Source organism: Oculina patagonica, chromosome 14 (genome assembly GCF_052425735.1).
Source record: "Oculina patagonica isolate OP01 chromosome 14, crgOcupat, whole genome shotgun sequence".
Classification (NCBI taxonomy): domain Eukaryota; kingdom Metazoa; phylum Cnidaria; class Anthozoa; order Scleractinia; family Oculinidae; genus Oculina; species Oculina patagonica.
Window position 1 is genome coordinate 17,532,133 of NC_135771.1, and position 13,832 is coordinate 17,545,964.

A 13,832-nucleotide genomic window follows, 5' to 3' on the forward strand; every position below is an offset into this window, starting at 1 on the left:
TTAATATTTAGTTTCTGAAGAAGAGGTAAAGTAATGGAACAGTTGTTGTATTCTGTACTTGGCTGTCAATCTTAATGGTACTTGCCTTACATTGTATTTGTCCATGACAGAAATGGCAAAACTACTTCTCAAACTTTGTGTCACAATTAGTTACGTACTGAAACGAATATACTACTTGCATATCAGAGTCTGACGCGACCAAGGGACATGTCTAAAATCCAGACTAGTAAAAAGCCAGATATGGTCTATACATTATCTAAGATTTTTTGGTATTGCTATTGTGCATTGAAAAGAATTTTAAAAGCACTGATGAGTGATTGTCCTTTTGTAGGGAAGATCCCTGTTGTTGAGCAGATTGAGCTGGATTTCTTTTGTTTTTGACACATCAAATAGCGGCAAGAGCAGTTAGTTTAAGCGGCATTAAAGATATCGCCTATTCGATCATCTCGTTAAATATTTTTTTATGTGCATATAGGAAATGATGTATCATTGTCCTTATCAATCGAAGACCGCTTTTACTGACCCAGATTGAGTTGGATATTATTCTCGTGATTCGCACAACGTAGATTGGGACTGTAATTATGGACGAAGAAAAGGGTTTGATTGTTCGGTGAAGAAACGTACACCGAGAAGATAGAAATCTCTGGGAAATTTCAGTTTTGATCTTAATTCGTCTGTATTTTTTTCTTTTTTATTATGTTTTTTTTTTCATTTGTGGCTTTCAGTTTTGCACGTCCATCTTGGCCCGTGATTGTCATTTTTGCAATCTTTTTTTTGCGCGTTTATCTTCGCCTGTGACTTTCAGTATTTTTGTGTTTATCTTCGCCTGTGACTTTCAGTTTTGCGTGCTAATCTTCGTCTGTAAAAATTTTCTATCTTCGCCCCTGACTTAACATTTTGCGTTTACCTTTTTCTTTGAACTTCAATTTTATATCTATGCCTTTCTTTGTAAATTTGAGTTTTGTTCGTCTTTATATTTGCATGGTGTACCAGAATAAAACATGGAATGATTAAAGAAATCCATATCTTTCGAATTAACCTGTTGTATTTTTTTGCTATCCTATAGACAAAGAAGCTTTCGCTCCTATTCCTCCTATTTCTACCAGCTGAAATAAGAGTGGTGAGTACAATCTTGATTTCATTTTGATTTAAACCTAGGCAAGGGCTTAACTCTTAAGTTTACAATGGGTTATTTTTCAACCATACAAACATGCGAACAATTTCTCACATAAAGCACAGCTCCATATCGCTTTACCTAAAGAATTTACTTTCTTAAGTCTGGATAGCCATACTGTTGAAAAAAAAATTACATAATTTATCATATTTTTACTACTCATTCAGTTGACAATGTTGCTGTGTTTTAAAAGGATTCCAGTCGAAGTCCAACGCAACGAAATAAAACAGGAAATTCCCCGTCTGATTTTAATAAAAGTTTGATTTTTCCAGAACGCTACGCTTGTACGTTTAACAAAACATTTTATTTGGAATATCCAGCGAAAACGCAAATGAAAGAGTCAAGTAATTCATTCTTTTGGAATGTTGAACCATCATCCAGTTTTTACAATGAATTTTTCTACACTATCGCAAGACTTCGGGTCAGTGTAAAACTTATAAGAGGTACATACTTTTTCGTCTGGTCTCGGTAACTTAGTGTTTAAGAGGGCGTCTCGTTTATTTCCGACCATCGATTTTGGTTCAAGAATTCGAATTGTCTCATTTGCTGGGATTTTAAAGCCTTTACCTAGTTAATTAATAAAATGGGTTTCATTTGATTAAAAATTCTACTTTATGTTTTTTAGGATCTATCGAAGTTTGGTCCGATCCAGAGCAATTACCCGCCTTCCGAAACGGTTAAAATAGCACATATTGCAATTGCTCTCAAAAAATAAATATTCGCTTAAAAGATCCAATTCTTTTTGTAAACTATACAATCATCATTGTAGTTTATTTAGCAATGTTTCAATTATGATTCATTCTTGTTTCTTCATAGGCCAAAACAAGATTTCCGACCCGCCTAATCCAGCTTTGAACGAAACAAGGAAATAGCCCAACTTTGAAGGCAAATTTTGAAAATGTGGCACCTGTTTGAGACTACTTAATTGCATGAACAGAATCTATAAATGACCCTTTCTTGAAAACAAGAATAAAATTTGTCAGCACTTCAAGTCTACAAAGCTGACAACCGCTTAAAATCCAGGAAATTTTCAAAATTTATAGGTAACGAACATCTTCGTCGTGACAAATTCTTCTGATAAATTCGCATACTATAACCCTTTAAGCTCTCTTACCTGGCTTTAGAATGTCTGTTTCAGCCTTTACAGTCATCTCTGAATTCTAGGTATCCTCAGAATTAATAGCTTTTTCCTCCAGCTGTAAGTTTGTACACGTTCCCGGCGAACCAGATACATCTTAGTAGCGTGACTGTCACATCGATCGCAACATATGTATAAAAGAAGCGTGGAAGTTCTTTGCATCGCTGACCGTAGTTTTGCTCATAGCCGCTTTTGATCGGGCATATTCCTCTTAAAACGTTTGCAGGGACATGTTAAAGATTAGTGTTACCACGCATGTAAGTAGTAAACGGTGAGCCGAGATCGATAAGTGCTGCGGCCATCTTGTGTTTACAACTTGTGTATTCGTTCCCAGTCCTCTACGAGCTTTACATTTCAGTGGGCCTGACACTTTTGAAGGGGACAGTAAGTGAAATATCTAAGATCCGTTAGCAGGATTCATAATAAAACAGTTTATAGCAGCCAGCCGGCCAGCCAGATCATAATAAAAGGAAGGAAGAAAACTAAGGGAAGAGATGGAAAGAGTCTGAAAAGAAAACTGATTTTTTTTTTTAAACAAAAACAAGAGTTATATTTCTATAATAAAAATTTGGTTTGTATCTGATCTTAAAATCGGTTTAAAAAAGTTGGTAAAAACGTATAGAGCTGAATTTTCGGTAACTCTCTGTTACCTTCATCAGAGTTAAAATTGGTTCAGTTTTTGCATAATAAGTTTTTATACGCCGCCGGTCTCAATGTCAATGTTAAAACACTGGGCAGTATCTTTAAGAAACCAAAAGACCGCCCCGCCACAAATCAGATCAAGGGAATTGTGTACAAAGTCAAATGTAAAACATGTGATTTTGCCTATGTGGGAGAGAGCAAAAGATCATGGAATTCGCGCGGCGCAGAGCACAAGCCTGACACAAGATCTAATAACGAAAGCGCAATAAGATTTCACGCGGAAACAACAGACCATGACATTCATCCACATTATGTTGAAATTTTAGAAAGAAATGTCAACAATAGGCAACAACGCCTTTTCCTAGAAGCGCTACATTCTATCCAGGACATTAACTGTGTGAATGAGCATGTTCATTTCCCACAAGTTAAATTAACATTGGGAACATCCCTAGAGACCGGCGGCGTATAAAAACTTATTATGCAAAAACTGAACCAATTTTAACTCTGATGAAGGTAACAGAGAGTTACCGAAAATTCAGCTCTATAAGTTTTTACCAACTTTTTTAAACCGATTTTAAGATCTGATACAAACCAAATTTTTATTATAGAAATATAACTCTTGTTTTTGTTTAAAAAAAAAATCAGTTTTCTTTTCAGACTCTTTCCATCTCTTCCCTTAGTTTTCTTGCCTTCCTTTTATTATGATCTGGCTGGCCGGCTGGCTGCTATAAACTGTTTTATTATGAATCCTGCTAACGGATCTTAGATATTTCATTACTGTCCCCTTCAAAAGTGTCAGGCCCACTGAAATGTAAAGCTCTTAGGGGACTGGGAACGAATACAGCAGTTGTAAACACAAGATGGCCGCAGCATTTATCGATCTCGGCTCACCGTTTACTACTTACATGCGTGGTAACACTAATCTTTAACATGTCCCTGCAAACGTTTTAAGAGGAATATGCCCGATCAAAAGCGGCTATGAGCAAAACTACGGTCAGCGATGCAAAGAACTTCCACGCTTCTTTTATACATATGTTGCGATCGATGTGACAGTCACGCTACTAAGATGTATCTGGTTCGCCGGGAACGTGTACAAACTTACAGCTGGAGGAAAAAGCTATTAATTCTGAGGATACCTAGAATTCAGAGATGACTGTAAAGGCTGAAACAGACATTCTAAAGCCAGGTAAGAGAGCTTAAAGGGTTATAGTATGCGAATTTATCAGAAGAATTTGTCACGACGAAGATGTTCGTTACCTATAAATTTTGAAAATTTCCTGGATTTTAAGCGGTTGTCAGCTTTGTAGACTTGAAGTGCTGACAAATTTTATTCTTGTTTTCAAGAAAGGGTCATTTATAGATTCTGTTCATGCAATTAAGTAGTCTCAAACAGGTGCCACATTTTCAAAATTTGCCTTCAAAGTTGGGCTATTTCCTTGTTTTGTTCAAAGCTGGATTAGGCGGGTCGGAAATCTTGTTTTGGCCTATGAAGAAACAAGAATGAATCATAATTGAAACATTGCTAAATAAACTACAATGACGATTATATAGTTTACAAAAAGAATTGGATCTTTTAAGCGAATATTTATTTTTTGAGAGCAATTGCAATATGTGCTATTTTAACCGTTTCGGAAGGCGGGTAATTGCTCTGGATCGGACCAAACTTCGATAGATCCTAAAAAACATAAAGTAGAATTTTTAATCAAATGAAACCCATTTTATTAATTAACTAGGTAGAGGCTTTAAAATCCCAGCAAATGAGACAATTCGAATTCTCGAATCAAAATCGATGGTCGGAAATAAACGAGACGAACTCTTAAGCGCTTAATTTTAAGACTAGATTTTGGAAAGCGAATATAGTTATTAAAGGCCTTTTATTTATGATTTTTGTTCCCAGCAGACAGCACTTTCAAGCAACTTGCTGAGAACAGTTTTGATTTAAAAAATTTAAAGTTGCTTTTTGCCATTTCTAAGCTATGTCATAAACTCCCCGAAACTGCAATCGTCTTATTAAATGCGATACAGTTCTCCGTAAAAGGTGGTAACGATTTTTTCCAATTAGTTACAAATGCATAAACAGACTTTTTGCCAAATTTGTTTCCCAATTTATTCCATTTTTTCCCTTTTTACTCTGACAGAAGTGTTTGACATGAAAAACACAGACGAAGTTCTACAAGCCATCTCTATCGGCCTAATTGTTGCCTACTTCCTTCTTAACACAAGTCGGGCACTTAAGGCCATCGAGTTATGCAAGGAATGCTTGTTCATCTTGAAAAACAAAGCGAGCATAAAAGACGAGAAATTAGCCAAATGGTTCTTCAAGATGATATACTTTACAATGAGGAAGTCGTATGACCTTATCAGTGATTACGCAAATTCAATTGAATGTGTAGAAAAAATTCTTCACATTTGCCGTGAATGTGGTGAAAGACACGAAGAATGTGAGCTAAGCATAGAACTAGGGAGAATGTATATCAGTCAAAGTGGATACAAAGAAGCAAAAGATCTCTACGAGAAAGCGCTTCTAATCAGTAAAGACGTTGGAAACAGAAAAAATGAAGCAGCATGTTACTGTAATCTTGGAATTGTCTATCGAGCATTCGGCGAATTTCGAAAGGCAAAAGAACATTACTATAACGCAGTTGCAATCTTCAAGGAAATAGGCGACAGAAACAGAGAAGCCACCTGTTACTTAAACCTTGGAACTGTGTATCAATCAGTTGGAGAATATGAGAAGACAACACAACATCTCGAGAAAGCAGTGACCATCCTTAAAGAGATTGTTGACAGAAATAAAGAAGCCACCTGTTACGGAAACCTTGGAACTGTGTATCAATCAGTTGGAGAATATGAGATGGCTAGAGAACATCACGAGAAAGCACTGGCTATCCTAAAAGAGATTGGTGACAGACATGGAGAAGCCACCTGTTACGAAAACCTTGGAACTGTGTATCAATCAGTTGGAGAATATGAAAAGGCTAATGAACATCAAGATAAAGCACTGGATATCCTAAAAGAGATTGGTGACAGACATGGAGAAGCCACCTGTTACTTAAACCTTGGAACTGTGTATCAATCAGTTGGAGAATATGAGAAGGCTAAAGAACATCAAGATAAAGCACTGGCTATCCTAAAAGAGATTGGTGACAGGCATGAAGAAGCCACCTGTTACTTAAACCTTGGAACTGTGTATCATTCAGTTAGAGAATATAAAAAGGCTACAGAACATCACGAGAAAGCATTGGCTATCCTAAAAGAGATTGGTGACAGACATGGAGAAGCCATATGTTACGTAAAGCTTGGATCTGTGTATCAATCAGTTCGCGAATATGAGAAGGCTAGAGAACACCTCGAAAAAGCACTGGCTATCAAAAAAGAGATTGGTGACAGAAACGGAGAAGCCAGCTGTTGCGGAAATCTTGGAACTGTGTATGGATCAGCTGGCGAATATGGGAAGGCTAGAGAACATCTCGAGAAAGCACTGGATATTTTAAAAGAGATTGGTGACAGTAATGAAGAAGCCAAATGTTACTTAAACCTTGGAACTGTGTATAAATCAGTTGGCGAATATGAGAAGGCTAAAGAACATTCCCAAAAAGCACTGGCTATCCTAAAAGATATTGGTGACAGACATGAAGAAGCCACCTGCTACGGAAACCTTGGAAATGTATATCAATTAGTTGTAGAATATGAGAAGGCTAGAGAACATTACAAAAAGCACTTGCGATCAGAAAAGAGATTGGTGACAGAAATGGAGAAGCCACCTGTTACGGAAACCTTGGAACTCTGTATCAATCAGTTGCAGAATATGAGAAGGCTAGAGAACATTACCAAAAAGCACTGGCTATCCTAAATGAGATTGGTGACAGAAATGGAGAAGCCACCTGTTACGGAAACCTTGGAACTGTGTATAAATCAGTTGGCGAATATGAGAAGGCTAGAGAACATCTCGAGAAAGCAATTGCGATCAGAAAAGAGATTGGTAACAGAAATGGAGAAGCCAACTGTTACTTGAACCTTGGAAATGTGTATCGATCAGTTGGCGAATATGAGAAGGCTAGAGAACACCTCGAAAAAGCACTGGCTATCAAAAAAGAGATTGGTGACAGAAACGGAGAAGCCAGCTGTTGCGGAAATCTTGGAACTGTGTATGGATCAGCTGGCGAATATGGGAAGGCTAGAGAACATCTCGAGAAAGCACTGGATATTTTAAAAGAGATTGGTGACAGTAATGAAGAAGCCAAATGTTACTTAAACCTTGGAACTGTGTATAAATCAGTTGGCGAATATGAGAAGGCTAAAAAACATTCCCAAAAAGCACTGGCTATGCTAAAAGAGATTGGTGACAGAGTTGGAGAAGCCACCTGCTGCAGAAACCTTGGAACTGTGTATCAATCAGTTGGCGAATATGAGAAGGCTAGAGAACATCACGAGAAAGCACTGGCTAACTTTAAAGAGATTGGCGACAGACATGGAGAAGCCAGCTGTTACGGAAACCTTGGAACTGTGTATAAATCAGTTGGCGAATACGAGAAGGCTAGAGAATATCTCAAGAGAGCTCTTGCGATCAACAGAAAAATTGGCGAAAGAAAAGCAGTAGCATCTTGTTTCCAAAACCTTGCATCTGTATTTCGCTCTCTTGGTAAATATGCCGAAGCTAACAAAAATAACCAGAAAGGATTTACGATCGCAACCCGAATTGGAGCCAGGCGAGAAAAGGCCACGTTTTACAACATTCAAGGAGATGTTTATACAGCTGTTGGTAGAGATGTTGAGGCTAAAGAGTACCTAGAGAAAGCACTTGCTATCAGTAAAGAAATTGGAGACAGGGAAGGAGAAGCTGACAATTGCTTAAAGCTGGGAGCTCTGTTTTGCAAACTTGGTGAATATGTGGCGGAAGAATATCTCAAGGACGGACATGCAATAAGTGAAGAGATTGGAGATGCTCGGGGCCAGTTACTAGCGCTATGCAGACTTGCATTTGTTAGAAAACAAGAAGGGAAGATTCAGGAAGCTATCTCGTATTTTCTGACAGCTATTACAAAATGCGAGGAACTGCGCGGATTTCTCCGAGACAACGATCATTTTAAAATATCTTTTTCTGATTGCCATATCGATTCTTACCGACAACTCAGTGCATTGCTTTGTGGTGCTGGAAATTCTAATGAAGCTCTGTATGTTGCTGAGCTTGGACGGGCCAGTGCATTGGCAGATTTAATGTCAGCTCAATACTCTGCAGAGAAGCAAATCTCAACAAACCCTGAAACATGGACTAGTATTGAAAAGGTCATGGACAACGAAAGGAACTGTTCTTGTTTGTACGTGTCTTATTTTTTTCACAGCATGTTTTTGTGGGTTGTCAAAGCAAGCGGAGTCACACATTTCCGAAAGATAAATGGACATGAACTAATTGTTCAGGAAGGATAAGCAGAAAATTTGGACGATTTTTTTGCTAGCAAGAACTTCAGAAGTTTTGAAGTGCTACCTAAGGAGCATTGTGAAGACCGATCTTTAGACTGTATTCAGCCAGAGTCCGAATCCTGCGAGGAAAACAGCCATGAAGATTTGAGATTTAGATTGGAAGACATTGAACATCCTGGACCCAAGATGAATCTTCCTCTTTGTTACAAACTGCTCATCGCTCCTGTGGTGGACTTACTTGACGGCCAAGAAATCATCATTGTTCCTGATCGTTCTCTATACAACATTCCCTTTGCCGCCTTACCTGACAAAAAGGAGAAGTGTTTATCAGAGACTTTCTGGATCCGCGTTGTACCTTCTTTGACGACTCTCCAGCTCATTCACGACAGTCCTGCATATTATCACAGTCAGACTGGTGCACTGATAGTAGGGAATCCTGATGTTGGTGAGGTCCGTTTCAAACGACGTCTTACGAGCATTTCGCGACTACCGTGTGCAGAAAACGAAGCCAAGATGGTAGGAAAAATGCTGGGTGTTAAACCTTTGCTAGGACAAGAAGCAACTAAGCAGGCAGTACTCGAAGTGATAAATGCAGTAAGTCTGATACATATTGCTGCACACGGTGACGCAGAGAAAGGAGAAATTGCCCTTGCACCGGCTGTTCGTATTCCCAACTGGACACCTCGAGAAGAAGACTACTTATTGACAATGTCTGACATTTCAAAAGTTCAACTTCGAGCTAAACTGGTAGTACTAAGCTGTTGTCACAGCGCACGTGGACAGATCAGAGCCGAGGGAGCTGTCGGAATTGCTCGGGCATTTTTAGGATCTGGTGCACGCTCAGTGTTGGTTGCACTGTGGCCCCTAGAAGACGGTGCAACAGAGCAGTTGATGAGTCGTTTCTACAAACACCTTGTCAGGGGAAAAAGTACTAGTGAATCTCTTCACGAGGCCATGAAGTGGATGAGATGTAACGGCTATTCTCACGTGAGCGACTGGGCACCTTTCATACTGATTGGAGATAACGTGACATTCGATTTCGAAAAACAAGGTAAGTTTTCTAGAGGGTTGTTGCTTTCTACATGAGATTACTTACAGTCCTCAGGTCTGCATAGACATTTCTCTTACTAGTTCTTGTTTTTCATTTAATAATTTCCTGATATAAAATCGATCTGGTCGTTCACTGCTATCAAATTTTCTTGTAGTTTTAAAGTTTGTTGTATGGTATTCCAAATCGGATCTTGTGCGGCTACCACTATGCCTGATAAGAATAAATACCATGATAGTCTTAACCTGTAATTCAACGTACAACATTTTTCCAAAAAAAGAAGAAGAAAATGGTTTTCTTATCGCGAGACGCTGTATCACGTGTGTTACTACATGAACAAAGAATGTAACTTATTCTTAGTAAATATCTTTTATAAGGACATGATTTAACTGCGATCGACATTAGCAAATGATCAGAAGGTTAGTTAATGGTCAAACATTTTGCGTTTATTTGTCTGTTCTACCTTTCAGGTTTCTTTGTTGCACGGAAAGATAAGAACACCAGATGAGTAAGAGATCCAATCACCTCAACTGACAATTTGCGTGGTAGTGATGAGTTGTAAATAATGGCATAACTTGACCTTTAGCTCTCAGTAGCTTTCTTTGTAAAAAAGAAATCCTCAAGGAGGAGTAATATCTGTCAAAAGATTACACTTAGAAACGTTTACATTTTGTTAAATATTCATTTTTGAACGAATAAGACAGCCTTTCTTCATCAAGCAAGCGACAGTTTTCATAGAATACAATTTTTTAAGCGAAAGAATAGTTGAAACATAATCACATGCTATTACGATTTCATGTAATATGCTTGTAGCTATAATTTGTGAATACATTTTTATATTATTTTATTACTTAACATTGTAGAAGCTCTTCGAGGGAGCGTATAGGACTTCACTAATTAGTTTGAACGAAAAAGACCTTAGTTCGTAAGACATTCGGCGTCGAGAATTTTGGATGATGAGATCATGTGCTTCTTATCGCTGTTGCGAGGAAACATGTAATGTTCGGTTTTCTCTTGGGACACGTGCAGGCAAAAGAATAAGCATAAGCACATAAGAAGAACGAACAGACATATTTTTCGTATACTGTCCTCACGTGGCATAAGCATGCTTATGCTTATGTCACGTGAGGACAGCATATGAAAAATGAGCGTGTTCATTCTTCTTATGCGCTTATGCTAATTCTTGTGCTTGTGCGTTTACCCAGAGAAATAATACCAGCCTTAATTCTACAACCGGCTTAACAGGTAAAGCAAATTTTCTACCAGTGTGTCTTGTCGTTAAATTGGAAAAAATAATGCATCAGAAAAGTAACGCTTAGTAACGGAATGATAAGGTGACACGAAGACAGTAAGCGTTTTAATTAAAGTAAAATAGTGTCAGAAACCACATCTATCTGCACTAGGGTTGTTACGTAAGGGTTGGATACTTCAGTCCAAGTGCGTCTAAGTACCTTCCAACGGAATTTTTTCTTTTGAGTAGTTTATAGCCCTTTTTAACCAAGTATTTTAATAGCCTTGTCTCCTTTCAAATCTTATGCATAGGGCAAGCAGTGAAATTAAAGAAAGGAAGGAAAAGAAAAACAACTGTCCTCGTATTGTTCTGTATGTGTTCTGAGGGTAATGGTTAACCTGATAAGGCAAAAAAAATATCGTTACAAATATAAAAACGTGAGCTAGTTCTGTTATGCACGCGAAAGGGATCGATTAATTACGAGAAATGTCCAAGGGCAAAAGGGTCTGCAAGTGTTCAATGTTACTTCAAAATAAACGCGCAAGTAGGGGCAACACACTATTATTATTTCTGGGGAAGAAAGGGTGTACAAGTGGTCCAAAATCCGATATTTAATACCTATTTCTCAACCATATTAATAAAAGTAATTGTTTTCTAAATAGGTTTAGACTTCAAAATGTTTTTTGCCAGAGTATTCCCATTGTAATCATTCAAAAACACAACTCTCCTAAGTAGATATAGGGGAAGTCATATGGATGTGTGATGACGTAAGCTGATAAGGGGAATCCCTTCATTATCGATATCATTGATCATTCAAAAATCCGCTAACACAAAACGACGCTCGCTTAACTGGTATGGTATTCCTTCACCAACCCCGTCTGTGTTCTCACGTTGTAAACGAACTTGAAACGGTCAAAACTGAAAGTTCTTTACACGTTAGTATGTTTTTGGTTGTTGTTCAACATATAAGAACCTAGTTTACGACGTTGCTCACCATCGGTGGTTAGAGCGTCCAACCGGTATCTGGAAGGTCATGTGTTCGACTCCGTTGGGGGCTCGGCAATTTTATTTTCTCAGTAAATCCGACTTGAAAACGCTCTTCATTTGTTTCATTTCATCATGCAAGACATCATTGCAGTTTAATAATAAACACAATAAACAGTGTTGGGCATTTCCACCGTTACGGACATTACAATCAGACAACCTTTTTTAAGTTTGGACTTCTGCTCTGCACAGGGCATACATGATTTTGCTGTTTACTGTTTAACACATTGCACCTTAGAGTCCTCTCTCTTCCTTGGCAGGGTTAAAATTGGAGTTACTATTTTTAGATGCTAATTATTTTAATTGAAAGATCTGTTACGGACATTACAACTAAAACAACCTTCAATTTTAATTCTGACTTTTAAAGCTAAATTCCTGTGATTTGTGAGGAGTTTTTGTCTACATGTATTTTTTTTATAATTGGTAGGAAGTCAAAGTTTTTCAAACATGTCATGAATTTCCACTAGGCTTTTTGTACTTTTATTGATATGCGAAAGTGTGATGTTACGGACATTACGTGCAGCGTTACGGACATTACAGTCTCTGAATTTGACACTCAAAATTTCATATTTAAAACTTTTTTGAACAGTCCTTTTGGTTTATTTGTGCTCCAATCAACTATTTATCTAAAATAACAGCAAATATTTGTGGATTCTGTCAAGTGCTAGTGAATAAATTCATTAAAAGCATTTTGTGCCATTCCATGGGGTCTTACATGGAGTACTAACTGGCCTTAAAGTAACAATTTTTCAGTTTATTCACTTCGGAGTTATGAAACAAGTAAAACATAAAAGAATTAAAGTTTTTTCTATCAAAATGTTGCATTTCTCTGGTTCAGGGCTAATGTGATGCTTTATTTAATTATTTTTTCCTTTCTTATAAAAAATGTTATGGACATTACGTTATGGACATTACACACCTTTTAACCTGTTTTTCTAAGTAAAGAAGGTAGTTGAAGTAAAATAAGAAAGACTGAAATTATGCTGTTAACAAACTCAAAGAGCAGCAGAAGTAATATAACCCACAGATTAAAACTGTGCCTGATATATAAAAAAATTACCTTTTTTGTTACGGACATTACATCATGACATTACAATTTTCAACTGGTTAAAAATCTGGTAACAGTAGTGCAAAGCTGGAATTTTCATGGTCCAGTGAAAACTGGGACCAAAGGCTGCTAGAATATCAGCACTAATGTGCTGGATTTTTTCTGGTTGCTTAATACATTAAACATGAAGTTTCAGCTTCTGTCACCAGTCTCATCTACCTCCTTCAATGTCATAATGCAAGACCCCCTGCAGAGTCACCACGGCAACAGTTTAACCAAGCATATAAGTTTTGAACAGAAGGATGTTTATACTGTTAAATGGCATATATTTTATTCTGTAGTCAATGGATTAAAAAATTTTCATTTTTTCATCACTCATGTGGAATTGCCCTGTTACTCAATAATTTAAGAAAATGAAAATAACCAATCTTCTCAGCTCGTGACTCTCTGCGAATAACTTCTGACAATAACGTGATAGTTCTGACTCAACTTCCTGAATATTTCACTTCCCTAAAGGAATACGAAATGGTTTGATTTTTTACTTGGTTTAGAGTTTTTCCAAAAATTTTGATTTTTATTTTCCTTTGTTTCATATATCCATATAAGACAAACAAATAACAGTATCAAACTGGTTTGAAAAATTTTAAACCATTTAAACCACAACTTATACAACCAGCTAGTTTCGGATACATGTATGCCGTTCTTCCATGAGACAAGGTTCGTTTTCTTACGTTGCCGAGATGAAATAATATTCTTACATGATAAACTTGACATTGAATGAAACTGTTGGCTCACCGATGGCATTTGCTTATCAAATCTAGAATAAAAGATTTATTGAAATTTGCATGATCATGAGCATATTGGGTCATGGGTATAACTTGAGAAGGTACGTAGATAGTATTTCTTGGCATGAACAACGATTGAAAACTGAAAACACGGTGTAAAGTGAAGCTTGTGGCTACTGTTACAATGACAAATACACCTGATTGAAGAAACTTTGACCCATGAAAAGCATAAACCAGAAACGATGCGACCCAAAAGTTTACTGACCGGGAAATCAGAAAAAAGTAATCGTCGTCTATGACA

The 13,832-nt window shown here is 37.4% G+C and overlaps 1 long non-coding RNA gene and 1 pseudogene across 2 annotated transcripts in view; one reads left to right on the plus strand and one right to left on the minus strand.

Annotated features, from left to right (window-relative positions):
• Window positions 1-13,832, minus strand: part of LOC144638686 (uncharacterized) — a 54,077-nt gene that overhangs the window by 5,745 nt on the left and 34,500 nt on the right. The gene's annotated exons all lie outside the window — the stretch shown is intronic.
• On the plus strand, window positions 1,066-10,179 carry LOC144638598 (uncharacterized; annotated as a pseudogene). Its single transcript, XR_013567975.1, has 3 exons — window positions 1,066-1,120; window positions 5,093-9,426; window positions 9,894-10,179. The product of XR_013567975.1 is annotated as an uncharacterized LOC144638598 (transcript).